The sequence below is a fragment of the Hemiscyllium ocellatum genome, chromosome 42 (assembly GCF_020745735.1).
Source record: "Hemiscyllium ocellatum isolate sHemOce1 chromosome 42, sHemOce1.pat.X.cur, whole genome shotgun sequence".
Classification (NCBI taxonomy): domain Eukaryota; kingdom Metazoa; phylum Chordata; class Chondrichthyes; order Orectolobiformes; family Hemiscylliidae; genus Hemiscyllium; species Hemiscyllium ocellatum.
In genome coordinates, this window is record NC_083442.1 from 14,334,598 (window position 1) to 14,347,687 (window position 13,090).

Below are 13,090 nucleotides of genomic sequence, written 5' to 3' on the forward strand. Positions count from 1 at the left end.
AAGGTGCAATCAGACATGTGAATGTCACAGAGGTGGGATTGATAGTTAATGAAGAAAGTTTGCTAAGATGTGGTGAGACAACTTACTAGGCCTTTCAGCAGAACTCTCTCCAAAAACAATGCAACTCTGACATAGCTAAAAGGCTTAAGATTCAGCCTTTTGTCATTTCAGCTTTGTGGATGAACTCCACTCAAACACAATCCAAGCCATTTATACCAAGGGGCTGGAATGTATGTAAAACCCCTCAAGTCATATGTGCCAGAGAATGTTTGACATGAACTATGTGCTTATATTTTAAATATAATGGTACATGCTAAATGTAGTAAGGCTCCTCAGGTGCCATACATTAGACTGAATAATTGCTTCCAGTATTGATTTGGAGATGCCAGTGTTGGACTGGGGTGTACAAAGTTAAAAATCACACAGCACCAGGTTATAGTCCAACAGGTTTAACTGGAAGCACTAGCTTTCGGAGCGTCGCTCCTTCATCAGATGGTTGTGTACTCTACAACCACCTGATAAAGCTAGTACTTCCAATTAAACCCGTTGGACTACAACCTGGTGTTGTGTGATTTTTAACTTGGTTCCAGTAAGGTCACAAACTGAGACTGACTGTGCCCAGAAACATCAAGACCCTCCAACGTGCAATTCTGTCCATTTTTGGGCAGGACCTTTCTACATCAACCCCATCGGCATGAGGTTGGAAATCAATCAGACAGGTTAAGAGATTTGTTAAAGGTAGTTGGTGGAGGAAACTTCTCCACCCAAAGTGCCGGACTTGTGGAATTATCTATTGCAGAAAGTGGTTGGGGCAGAAGCAGTGAATGTTTTCAAGAAGGAGATAGACATCGTTCTTAGTGCTAAAAGGATCAAAGGGCATAGGGAGAAAGCGGGGACAGGGTACTCAGTTTGATCATATTGATTGTCAAAGAAGGCCCAAATGACTTACTGCTGTTCCTGTGTTGTTTCAATGTAACTGAGATTTGCCAGCCTGGACGCTGTTGTTCAATATGATAGGTAAGAGCAGTTTACTTTGGGCCTGACTGGTTTTATTAAATCGGTCGTTCTTCAATTCCAACTAGGAGGAAGTGAGGACTGCAGATGCTGGAGATCAGAGTCGAGAGTGTGGTGCTGAAAAAGCACAACTGGTCAGGCAGCATCCGAGGAGCAGGAGAATCGACATTTCAGGCATAAGCCCTTCATTCCTATGAAAGACTTATGCCCGAAACATCAATTCCCCTGCTCCTCAGATGCTGCCTGACCTGCTGCACTTTTCCAGCACCATACACCTGACCCCGTTTTCAATTTCAAGACCATAGTTCCAAGCTGAAGCACGCCTTTACCCTCTCCTGCTCCTTCCAAGCTGAGCCTTTAGTTTGGAAAGCCCACCAATCAATCTAGATTGTATGGGAAACATGTCTCCATGGCAATTAAGGGGCATTGCCAATCAAAACCCTAGAGAGTCACTGTTTCTCTTTGGGGAATCACAACGCAGAAAGAGGCCACTTTGCCTATCAAATCTGCACTGACCCTCTGAAGGGATTCCACCCAGACCCGTAACTCTGCATCTACCATAGCTGATCCATCTAGGCCTGCACACCCCTGGATACTATGGGCAATTTAGCACGGCCAATTCACCTAATCTGCTCATCTTTGGATTGTGGGAGGAAACCGGAATACCCGAAGGAAACCCGTGCAGACATGGGGAGAATGTGCAAACTTCACACAGACAGTCACCTGGGGCTGGAATTGAACCTAGGTTCCTGGCACTCCGAGGCTGTAGTGCTAACCACTAAGCCACTGTGCTGCCCAGTAATGACTTTGATTCTCCCATAACCATCCCAACTCCTGTTTCCAAAAGCCGACAAGAATTTCTGCCTGCTTTCCTTGTTTCAGCTGCAAAGCAGGAGCTTCCTTCCTGTCACAAATACTGGGATAGAAGAATATTCAAGAGATCTTTTTGATTTCTGACCAGCTGAATCCAGTTTCAAAGTAATTTCAGAATGGAGTGTGACTCCAGAAGGGCCTGTTGTATTGTCGTAACAGTGACACTCAATGGCCATTATGTCTTACTGGTTGTCTGATTTTTATTGGTGGGAAAGAGAGGGTGGAAATTAATGTCCTTCCACCCCGAGATAGTCTGCAGTGGGAAGACGCATGGAAGCCCTCACCCTGCCATCAACTGACGCCCTTAAGAGGCGATTAATGTCCAATAAGTACCTCATCTTGCTGCTGCTGTTGGATTTCCTTCGGGTACTCCAGTTTCCTCCTATATCCAAAGATGTGCAGGTAAATTGGCCGTGCTAAATTGCCCATAGTATCTAGGGATGTACAGGGGAGCTCTGCATGCAGAAACTCTGAAAAGCAAGCCCAAGCAAATTTGCTGTTAGGATCCCGCGGAGGATGGGTGGGTGGGCAAGGGAGTATTAATGCCTGATCAACCAAAAAAAAGGGGGGGGTATCCATGACAGCCATTCCCCCTCTCACCCTTGTTGCTGGACCCATTTCCTGTGACACCCATCCCAGGACCTGTGGAGCGGCACAATGGCTCTGGTTAGCACTGCTGCCTCACAGCACCAGGGATCCGGGTTCAATTCCAGCCTTGGATGACTGTCTGTGTGGAGTTTGCACGTTCTCCTGGTGGCTGCGAGGGTTTCCCCGGATGCTCTGGCTTTGTCCCACAATCACAAAGACATGCAGGTTAGGTGAATTTGCCATGCTAAATTGTCCATAGTGTTCAGGGATGTCTAGGTTAGGTGCATCATTCAGGGTCGAATATAGGACAATCGGTTAGGGGAATGGGTCTTGGGTGGGTTACTCTTCGGAGAGTTGGTGTGGACCTTTTGGGCCAAATGGCTTGCTCCCACACTGTAGGGATTCTATGATCATCACCCTCCAGCGCTTGGGTCCTGCCTCATGTGAGAGTAGTACTAGGAGCAGTCACTGCGTTCCTGATGGTGCTGCAGAGTACAGAAGACAGGGCATTCAGCAATTTTCAGTGGCTGGGAGCTCTGCCTGCATCTCCTTCCCCCACCACCTAGTCCTTGATCGGGGCAAGACTCTGTTGATGGTTTATTAAGTGAATGACTAGAACTTAATTTAGCAGATCTTCCTGAACAGAGGTGACAAGCATAAGATATTGACTCCATTAAATTCATGAGTCAGAAGTAGACCATTGACTCCATATTGGACAATATTAACAAATGTCTGAAATTGATTATTTTTAGTTTCAAACCCTTTGTTCAGAAACTAATTAGATCAAAAGTGTGTTTGTAACTGAAATAGATTGTTTGGCAGATTGACAGACAGTGGTATAGATGATTCTAATCTAAACTATTGGAGAAATTAATTGGAACAGGACTATCCATTAATTTCTACCTCACACAAGATTTATTAAACCCACTGGCTTTGAAATTCTGCATAGAACCCTGAATTAAATATAGACGAGTGAAGTAGGATTTTCACCCTCATTACTGCAAAATACAGATTCCACAGAAGCACTGTTCTAAAGATGTTTATGACAATTAGAATACTGCCTGTAAAATTCCAAATTTGACTGATGGTTACAGAAGACTAGGGGAGCGGAAGCTGAATTGAGAGGTCTGTTGCTGGCTGTTTTGACTGTCATGTAGCTTTGAATAACTAGCTTGGTGTCTTTCAAGACTGCCTTCCACCAATTTTCTGACAGAAATGGTTGGTAGTCCACTGCAAGCCGTGTCGAAAAGGTGCAAAGGAAGAATACACAAATTCAATGGAACCAATGTCCAATTGAGGCTAAGGTGTGGCCTCCATAAGGAAGATGCTGAAAGAAGGGGCAGTGTAGGTGGCCAGGAGGAATAGGTGGTAGTTACTCAGCTACCATGTACTAGCTCTCTCCCTATTGGAATAGCAGATCAATGTCCTACAGAATTGACAGGCAATGCACATACCAACCAATCTCCCACCACAAAACTCCCATTGCTTCCTTGGGCTGGCTGAGAGCCAAAGTGCCCTTTACCTGGTTAAGCACTGAAGATCCATGCTATAATTTCTCATTCTTCACTCTCATGCATTAGGTCAGGTACTATCCCCAAAAGGAGAGTTAGATAATGTTCGACTGATTGGATATGTGTTTCAAAGCCACAGCCGAGGTGATCAAGTGACAACCTGTGCTGTAAAATTTAATGAACCAATTTGTTGACTGTATGTGTGGGGCTCTTCACATCTATATGTAGACTCTGAGGTCAGTTTTCACAGATGTGCAGCAGGAAAACAGAGTGCCTTTGCTCCACAATTGCAGCAACACCAAGGAAATTTTGCATTCCTTAGTGGAATTAATGAAGTGCTTAAACCTTCACTGGAACTTGTGGCCTCCTCCTACTGGACTGGAGGGTGCAATTAAGCATGGATGATTTACAAAGATGGAAAAGAAAGAGTTGTGTTTATACAATGCCTTTCACAAACATGAGATGTCCAAAAGCAGACGACCAATGGAGTGCTTTTGAAAGTGGTTTCACTGTTGAAAAGTAGGAAACACAGCAGCTAATTTGCACACTCACAGCAACCTCTCACAAACAACAGTCTGATTTTTCAAAAGTCAGCCGCTTCGACACACCTCCTGACCATTCTGAGTGAAATGCAATTTGAATCTGGACTTCTAACCATGCGGTAGGGATGCTACCACTGCACCCCAATTGTCTCACAGCAATGTGGTCTTCAGCAGATTATCTATGCTATTTAAATGATGCTTGTTGAAGGACAGATATTTAGATTAGATTAGATTACTTACAGTGTGGAAACAGGCCCTTTGGCCCAACAAGTCTGGGTGGGTTGCCAAAGCGCAACCCACCCAGACCCATTCCCCTACCTTTACCCCTTCACCTAACACTACGGGCAATTTAGCATGGTCAATTCACCTGACCTGCACATCTTTGGACTGTGGGAGGAAACCGGAGCACCCGGAGGAAACCCACGCAGACACGGGGAAAATGTGCAAACTCCACACAGACAGTTGCCCGAGGCGGGAATTGAACCCAGGTCTCTGGCGCTGTGAGGCCGTAGTGCTAACCACTGTCCCACAGTACCATGCTTATCGTGCCATGCTTATGTTCACCTTAGAAAGCAGAAACGTTTAGGATCTGACATAAAAGACAGCACTGTAGACAATGCAGCACTCCCTCAATGCTGCAGTGGAATCTCTGGCTACATTCAGTGCTAGGATCTCTGAAGTGATTCTTGAATCTTTTGGACTTAGAGGGTAGATTGTTACGTGCCACTGTCCTAAAATGGGACATTGTTGATTTGTAGAGTTTGTGACCAACCTAACATATACATAAAGGATAAAAAGGGTAACTAGGGAGAGAATAGGGCCCCTCAAAAATCAGCAAGATGGTCTTCCTGTAGAGCCACAGAAAATGGGGGAGATACTAAATGAGTATTTTGCATCAGTATTTACTGTGGAAAAGGATATGGAAGATATAGAGTGTAGGGAAATAGATGGTGACACCTTGCGAAATGTCCATTTTACAGAGGAGGATGCGCTGGATGTCTTGAAACGCATAAGGTGGATAAATCCCCAGGACCTGATCAGGTGTACCCTAGAACTCTGTGGAAAGCTAGGGAAGTGATTGCTGGGCCTCTTGCTGAGATATTTGTATCATTGAAAGTCACAGGTGAGGTGCCAGAAGACTGGAGGTTGGGTAACATGGTGCCACTGTTTAAGAAGAGTGGTAAAGACAAGCCAGGGAACTATAGATCAGTGAGCCTGACCTCGGTGGTGGGCAAGTTGTTGGAGGGAATCCTGAGGGACAGGATGTACATGTATTTGGAAAGGCAAGGACTGATTAGGGATAGTCAACAAGGCTTTGTGCGTGGGAAATCAGTCTCACAAACTTGATTGAGTTTTTTTGAAAACGTAACAAAGACAATTGATGAGGACAGAGTGGTAGATGTGATCTATTTGGAACTCAATAAGGCGTTCGACAAGGTTCCCCATGGGAGACTGGTTAACAAGGTTAGATCTCACAGAATACAGGGAGAACTAGCTATTTGGATTCAGAATTGGCTCAAAGGTAGAAGACAGAGGGTAGTGGTGGAAGAGTGTTTTTCAGACTGGAGGCCTGTGACCAGTGGAGTGCCACAAGGATCGGTGCTGGGTCCACTACTTTTTGTCATTCACATAAATTATTTGGATGTGAGCATAAGAGGTACAGTTAGTAATTTTGCAGATGACACTAAAATTGGAGGTGTAATGGACAGCGAAGAAGGTTACCTCAGATTACAACAGGATCTTGACCAGATGGGCCAAGTGGCAGATGGAGTTTAATTCAGATAAATGTGAGGTGCTGCATTTTGGGAAAGCAAATCTTAGCAGGACTTATACACTTAATGGTAAGGTCCTAGGAAGTGTTGCTGAACAAAGAGACCTTGGAGTGCAGGTTTATAGCTCCTTGAAAGTGGAGTCGCAGGTAGATAGTATAGTGAAGAATGCATTTGGTATGCTTTCCTTTATTGGTCAGAATATTGAATACAGGAGTTGGGAGGTCATGTTGTGGCTGTACAGGACATTGGTTCGGCCACAGTTGGGATATTGCATGCAATTCTGGTCTCCTTCCTATCAGAAGGATGTTGTGAAACTTGAAAGGGTTCAGAAAAGATTTATAAGGACATTGCCAGGGTTGGAGGATTTGAGCTATAGGGAGAGGCTGAACAGGCTGGGGCTGTTTTCCCTGGAGCGTCAGAGGTTGAGGGGTGACCTTATAGAGGTTTACAAAATCATGAGAGGCATGGATAGGATAAATAGACAAATCTTATCCCTGGGGTGGGGGAGTCCAGAACTTGAGGGCATAGATTTAGGATGAGAGGGGAAAGATATAAAAGAGACCTAAGGGACAACTGTTTCATGCAGAGGGTGGTACGTGAATGGAATGAGCTGCCAGAGGAAGTGATGGAGGCTGGTACAATTGCAACATTCAAAAGGCATTTGGATGGGTATATGAATAAGAAGGTAAAAACAAGGACTGCAGATGGTGGTGAGGGAGGAGGTGTGGGCGCAGGTTTTGCAAGTCCTGCTGTGGCAGGGGAGGGTGCCAGTAATGGAGGATGGGTTAATGGGGGAGGCGTGGACCTGACCGGGTAGTCACGGAGGGAATGGTCTTTATGGAAAGTGGAAGTGAGTGGGGAGGGAAATATATCCCTGGTGATGGGGTTCGTTTGGAGGTGGCGGAAATATCTTCAGATGATGTGGTTTATGTGAAGGTTGGTAGGATGGAAGGTGAGCACCAAGGGGGTTCTGTCCTTGTTACAGTTGGAGGGGTGGGGTTGATGTGGACGAGATGCGTTGGAGGGCATCTTTAATCACGTGGGAAGGGAAATTACGGTCTCTAAAGAAGGAGCCTGTCTGGTGTGTTCTGTGGTGGAACTGGTCCTTCTGGGAGCAGATACAATGGAGGTGGATGATTTGGGAATACGGGATGGCATTTTTGCAGGAAGTAGTGTGGGAAGAAGTGTAATCCAGGTAGCTGTGGGAGTCGGTGGGTTTGTAAAAAATGTCAGTGTCAAGTCGGTCGTCATTAATGGAGATGGAGAGGTCCAGGAAGGGGAGTGAGGTGTCAGAGATGGTCCAGGTGAATTTAAGGTCGGGATGGAATGTATTAGTGAAGTTGATGAATTGCTCAATCTCCTCGCGGGAGCACGAGGCGGCGCCAATGCAGTCATCAATGTAGTGGAGGAAGAGGTGGGGAGTGGTGCCAGTGTAACTACGGAAGATGGACTGTTCTACATAGCCAACAAAGAGACAGGCATAGCTGGGGCCCATACGGGTTCCCATGGCTACCCCTTTGGTCTCAAGGAAGTGGGAGGATTCGAAGGAGAAATTGTTAAGGGTGAGGACCAGTTCAGCCAAACGAATGAGAGTGTTGGTGGAAGGATACTGTTGGGGACGTCGGGAGAGGAAGAAATGGAGGGCTTGGAGGCACTGGTCATGGCAGATGGAGATATAGAGGGATTGGATATCCATGGTGAAGATGAGTGAAGGGTTTGGAGGGATATGGGTCGGGTGCTGGCAGGTGGGACTAGATTGGGTTGGGATATCTGGTCGGCATGGATGGGTTGGACCGAAGGGCCTGTTTCCATGCTGTACATCTCTATGACTTTATAATATAGGCAATGAATCATTTGTAAGCAATTTTCAGACAGTTTATTGCGTTTGTTAAGCAGCAGTTTAGGTATGATAAATTCATTAATTAGACAAAGAAAATATCCAACTGCAACAATTCACTGATACCAAAGGACACACAGGCTGTTGGAATGAATGTGTTGTATTTCGTTGAAGTTGTGAAGGCAGCATCTTGCTCTCCAGTCAAAGTTTTGGGAACTCTTCCCTAGATCTTCCTCTTCCTTTCCTAGTCCATTTTCTATCTAAAGAAGGCACCTCCCTGACAATAACTACTGCCTATAAGGCCACCTGATGAGGACTGCTGTCTAACACTAAGCACTTGTTGATTTTCCCTATTTCTCAGGGCTGGTAGCTTACACTGGGTCAATCAATTATCTGAATCCTTCTGGGAAAAGACCATGGGACAACTACTCACAACATTGAAGGAAGTGGGAGAATAGGGGTTGAGAAATTTATCAGCCATAATTGAATGGCAGAGCAGACTTGATGGGTTGAATGGTCTAATTTCTGCTCCTTTATCTTATGGTCTAAACTGTTGAAATAATAAGACTTATTGCAAAAATGGCATTTATGTTGTATCCTAGAAATTTAAATTGTATTCAGGTACAGCGTTATGATTTATAGTTTACTTTGCCATTTATAATTCCCACCTGTCATGCCTGCATCCAAAGTTATTAAAATTTAAAGTTGCCCTTGGACATTACAAATATTCTGTATGTGATGATATGATTGAATTATTAATAATTTTTGATATTATTTCTTTGTGTGGATCACTTTTCCTTCTTTTGTGCACTAATCAAACTACATTATCTTCTAGTTCCATGCAAAGATGCAGGAAAAGTAGTCATCATTTACAATTATATTTTGCTACATTACAGAGTCTGAGACCAAACATACAAATAGACACTAATGATATGTCAACCCAGTACCTTTTAATTATTTAAAGCAATGTTACCTATTGTGCCTGAATCTAGCAAGAAACCTGACCATTGCTCCTTCATAGAAAAAGTTATTAGTTTTGTCTAAATCATTTTTGTTTAAACTTTTATTACATATTTTATATCTGTTGCAGAATACAATAATACAAATGTTGCTTTGCTTAAATACATAAGAGCATTATATTTCTTAATATTAATGCGATTTAATCCTGCTGCTCTAATGCTGGTCTCTTGTGCATCCCAGATTTTAAACGCTGCCTCATTGTAGCCATGTCTTCAGTTTCCAAGATCCCAAGTGCTGGATTTTCCTCCATAAACCTCGCACTCTCCCTACCTCACTTTCCTGATTTAAAACAATCCTTAAAACTTAAGTTGCACCAAGACTTTGGTTGGTTATCTTAAAATCTCCTTATGCCACTTAGTATGGGGATATTTCATTGTATTAACTGTAGCAGGATCCCTAGCCGCCGGTTGCAACGGTAAGAGAGGGAGCAGTTGAATGGATTCTCATTGGAAGGAAAGGGGTCTTTGGTGGAAAGAACCTGATGAGTAAGGAGAAGCAAACAACAAAGGGCTTCTCAACCCAATGTAACTCACATGATCATTCAATGCACAGTTCCATCTTCAGGCCACTCAGCTTTTTCTAGCACCTTCTCCTTGGTGATGGCCACCATACTCTGCTCTGCCCTCTTTCTCTCTTGAACGTTTTGGGAAATTACTTGCACCTTCCATGTGAAAACTGACATGAAGTAATTACTTAGTTCCTCAGCTATTTCCTTGTTCCACACTACTATCTCTCGTGCATCATTTTCCATTGGCCCAATGTGCACTTTTGCCTCTCTTTTGCCTTTTATATATCTTAAGAAACTCTTACCATCTTCCTTTATATTACTAGCTAGCTCACCCTCATATTTAATCTTCTCTCTCCTTTATTTTTTGTTGCCCTCTGTTGGTCTTTGTAAGCTTCCCAGTCCTCTGGTTTCCCACTGTTCTTCACTATTTTATATGCTTTTTCTTTTGCTTTTATGCTATCCCTGACTTCCTTAGTCAGCCATGGTTGCCTCATCCTCCCTGTACCATGCCTCTTTTTCCTCGCGATGAATCTTCGCTGTGCCTCCTGAATTATTCCCAGAAGCTCCTGCTATTTCTGTTCCACTGTCTTTCCTGCTGGGCTCCTCCTTCATGCCTCAGTAGTTGCCTTTATTCAGCTGAAATACTGTTACCTCTGATTCTAACTTCTCTCTCTCTCTCTCTCTCTCTCTCTGTCAAATTACAGAGTAAATTCAATCGTGTTATGATCACTGCTCCCTAAGGGTTCCTTCACCTTAAGCCCCCTTATCAAGTCTTGTCTCATTGCACAACACTAAATCCAGTATTGTCTGTTCCCTAGTGGACACTATCACAAGCTGCTCAAAACATTCATCTCGTAGACATGCCATAAATTCTTTTTCTTGCCAACCTGATTTTCTCAGTTCACCTACATATTGAAATCCCCATGATCACTGTAACTTTGCCTTTTCTACACATCTTTTCTATCTCCTGATTATCTTGTACCCAATTCCTGACTACTGTTTGGAGCCTATACATGATTCCAACTTTGTATTTTTTTATCTTTGAGTTCCTCAATTCTACACCATCTGACCCCACTTCCTTTCTTACTACTGATTTCATTTCATTTCTCACTAATATGGCAACCCCACCCCCTCTGCCCACCAGCCGATCTTTTTGATAGAATGTGTATCCTTGAATATTCAGCTCCCAATCCTGATCCCCTTACAGTCACGTTTCTGTGATGCACACCACGCCATACCTGCCAATTTCGATCTGCGTCACTAGTTTATTTATTGTATTCCTTATACTGTGTGCATTCAACTATACCACCTTCAGTCCTGTATTGACAGTCTCTCTTCTCATCGTCGTTCATTTGTCCAGCGTACTTGAAGTTTGATTGCCAACTCTTTCTAGAAACTTCTGTTCTTGCCATTTTAAAGCACTTCAACATCCCAACTAAAATGAAATAAAACATCAACATGCGTGTGAAGTATTATGAATTATACCTTCCTTTATTGTTTACAGTTTAGTTTTATATTATACACCTCCAAAATTATTGAAGTGTAAAGATACACAAGAGGAATTCACAAAATTATGTTCTGGAAATGTCCACATTCTGGCTGATTTCTGCCTCTCTGTCTCCATCTGCTGGTAGCACCAAGGTTGAGCATCTACAGCTTGATGCCTGTGTTAAGGAAGCAATCTATAATCAAATTCTTGCTAACCTCTAGGTGAGGGGATCCTCCTAGTTCAAAAGGAAGAAACTGTGGAAAGCTAAAATAAAACAGAAAGTGCTAGAAATACTCAACATCTGTAGAAAGAGAAACAGTTAATGAATTTGATTTTTTTAAATAAAATCTGGGGTTAGAAATCTGATGACCAAAGCTTTTGGGATTCTGATCCTGTGACTCTGGGGTTAGAAATCTGATGACCAAAGCTTTTGGGATTCTGATCCTGTGACATGTCCGTTTAAGTTATGCAATTCTACTTTAAAATATAGATTCCCTAATTGTACTGGAAGTAAATGCTGCACATGTTGCATAGAGGCAAGATCTGACTCTCTAATGCAGTGCTGAAATGAAGACGGCAGCCATGTGTGATCTTACTGTTGTCTTGTAGATTAGAGTGTTCACGATATGATATTAAAATGCACAGCGGCCTGGGCTCAAATCACAACTGTTCCGTGTGATAACGTATCTGAACAGGTTAGTTAAAAATATCCATAAAGAGACCCAAAGAAAAGAGGGACCTCTTGTGACACAGTGAAAATGTCCCTACCCTGGACTGGGAGTCCTGGGTTTAAGTCCACCTTCTCCAGAGACATGTAATAACATCTCTAAACACGTTGTTTAGAAAAATAGGTTAGATTTAAAAAATGATCATAAGCTAAGCAATGAAAACAAATTAAATGTGATTCCATGTAGGTAAAAATTAAGCTGAGGACAAGGTTTTTAGATTAGACTTACAGTGTGGAAACAGGCCCTTCGGCCCAACAAGTCCACACCGACCCGCCGAAGCGCAACCCACCCATACCCCTACATTTATCCCTTACCTAACACTACGGGCAATTTAGCATGGCCAATTCACCTGACCCGCACATCTTTGGACTGTGGGAGGAAACCGGAGCACCCGGAGGAAACCCACGCAGACACGGGGAGAACGTGCAAACTCCACACAGTCAGTCGCCTGAGTCGGGAAATGAACCCGGGTCTACAGGCGCTGTGAGGCAGCAGTGCTAACCACTGTGCCACCGTGCCACCCATTCTTGTGATGCAGTGGTAGTATTGCTATCTCTGAGTCATGAGGCTTGAGTTCAAGTCCCACCTATTTCAGAAGTGTATCATAATATCTCTGAACAGACTGATTTAAATAAATAAATAAAGTTTGAGGGGCTCCTGTGGTACAGTAGTAATGTGCTTGCCTCTGAGCCAGGAGACCTTCATTCAACTCCCAACTGCTTCAGTGCTGTAAATAACATCTCTGCACAGGTTGATGAGAAAATATCTAAATTAAGCTTGAAGATAACATTCCCAGATGGCATGTTGCTAATTTCATAGTGTAATGATGTGGCAGCACAATGGTTCAGTGGTTAGCACAGTGCCAGGGATCTGGGTTCGATTCCAATCTCAGGTGACTGTGTGGAGTTTGTACATTCTCCCTGTGTCTGCGTGGGTTTCTTCCAGGTACTCTGGTTTCCTCCCACAGTCCAAAGATGAGCAGGTCAGGTGAATTGGCCATGCTAAATTGCCCCATAGTGTTAGGGATGTGTAGATTAGATGTTTTAGTCAGGGGTAAATGTCGAGTAATAGGTTGGGGTATGGGTCTGGGTGGATTACTCTTCAGCAGGTCAATGTAGACTTGTTGAATCAAATGGCCTGTTTCCACATGTAGGGATTCTAAGATTCATCATGACAGCAGTAAACATCTCACCTCCAACTAACTACTC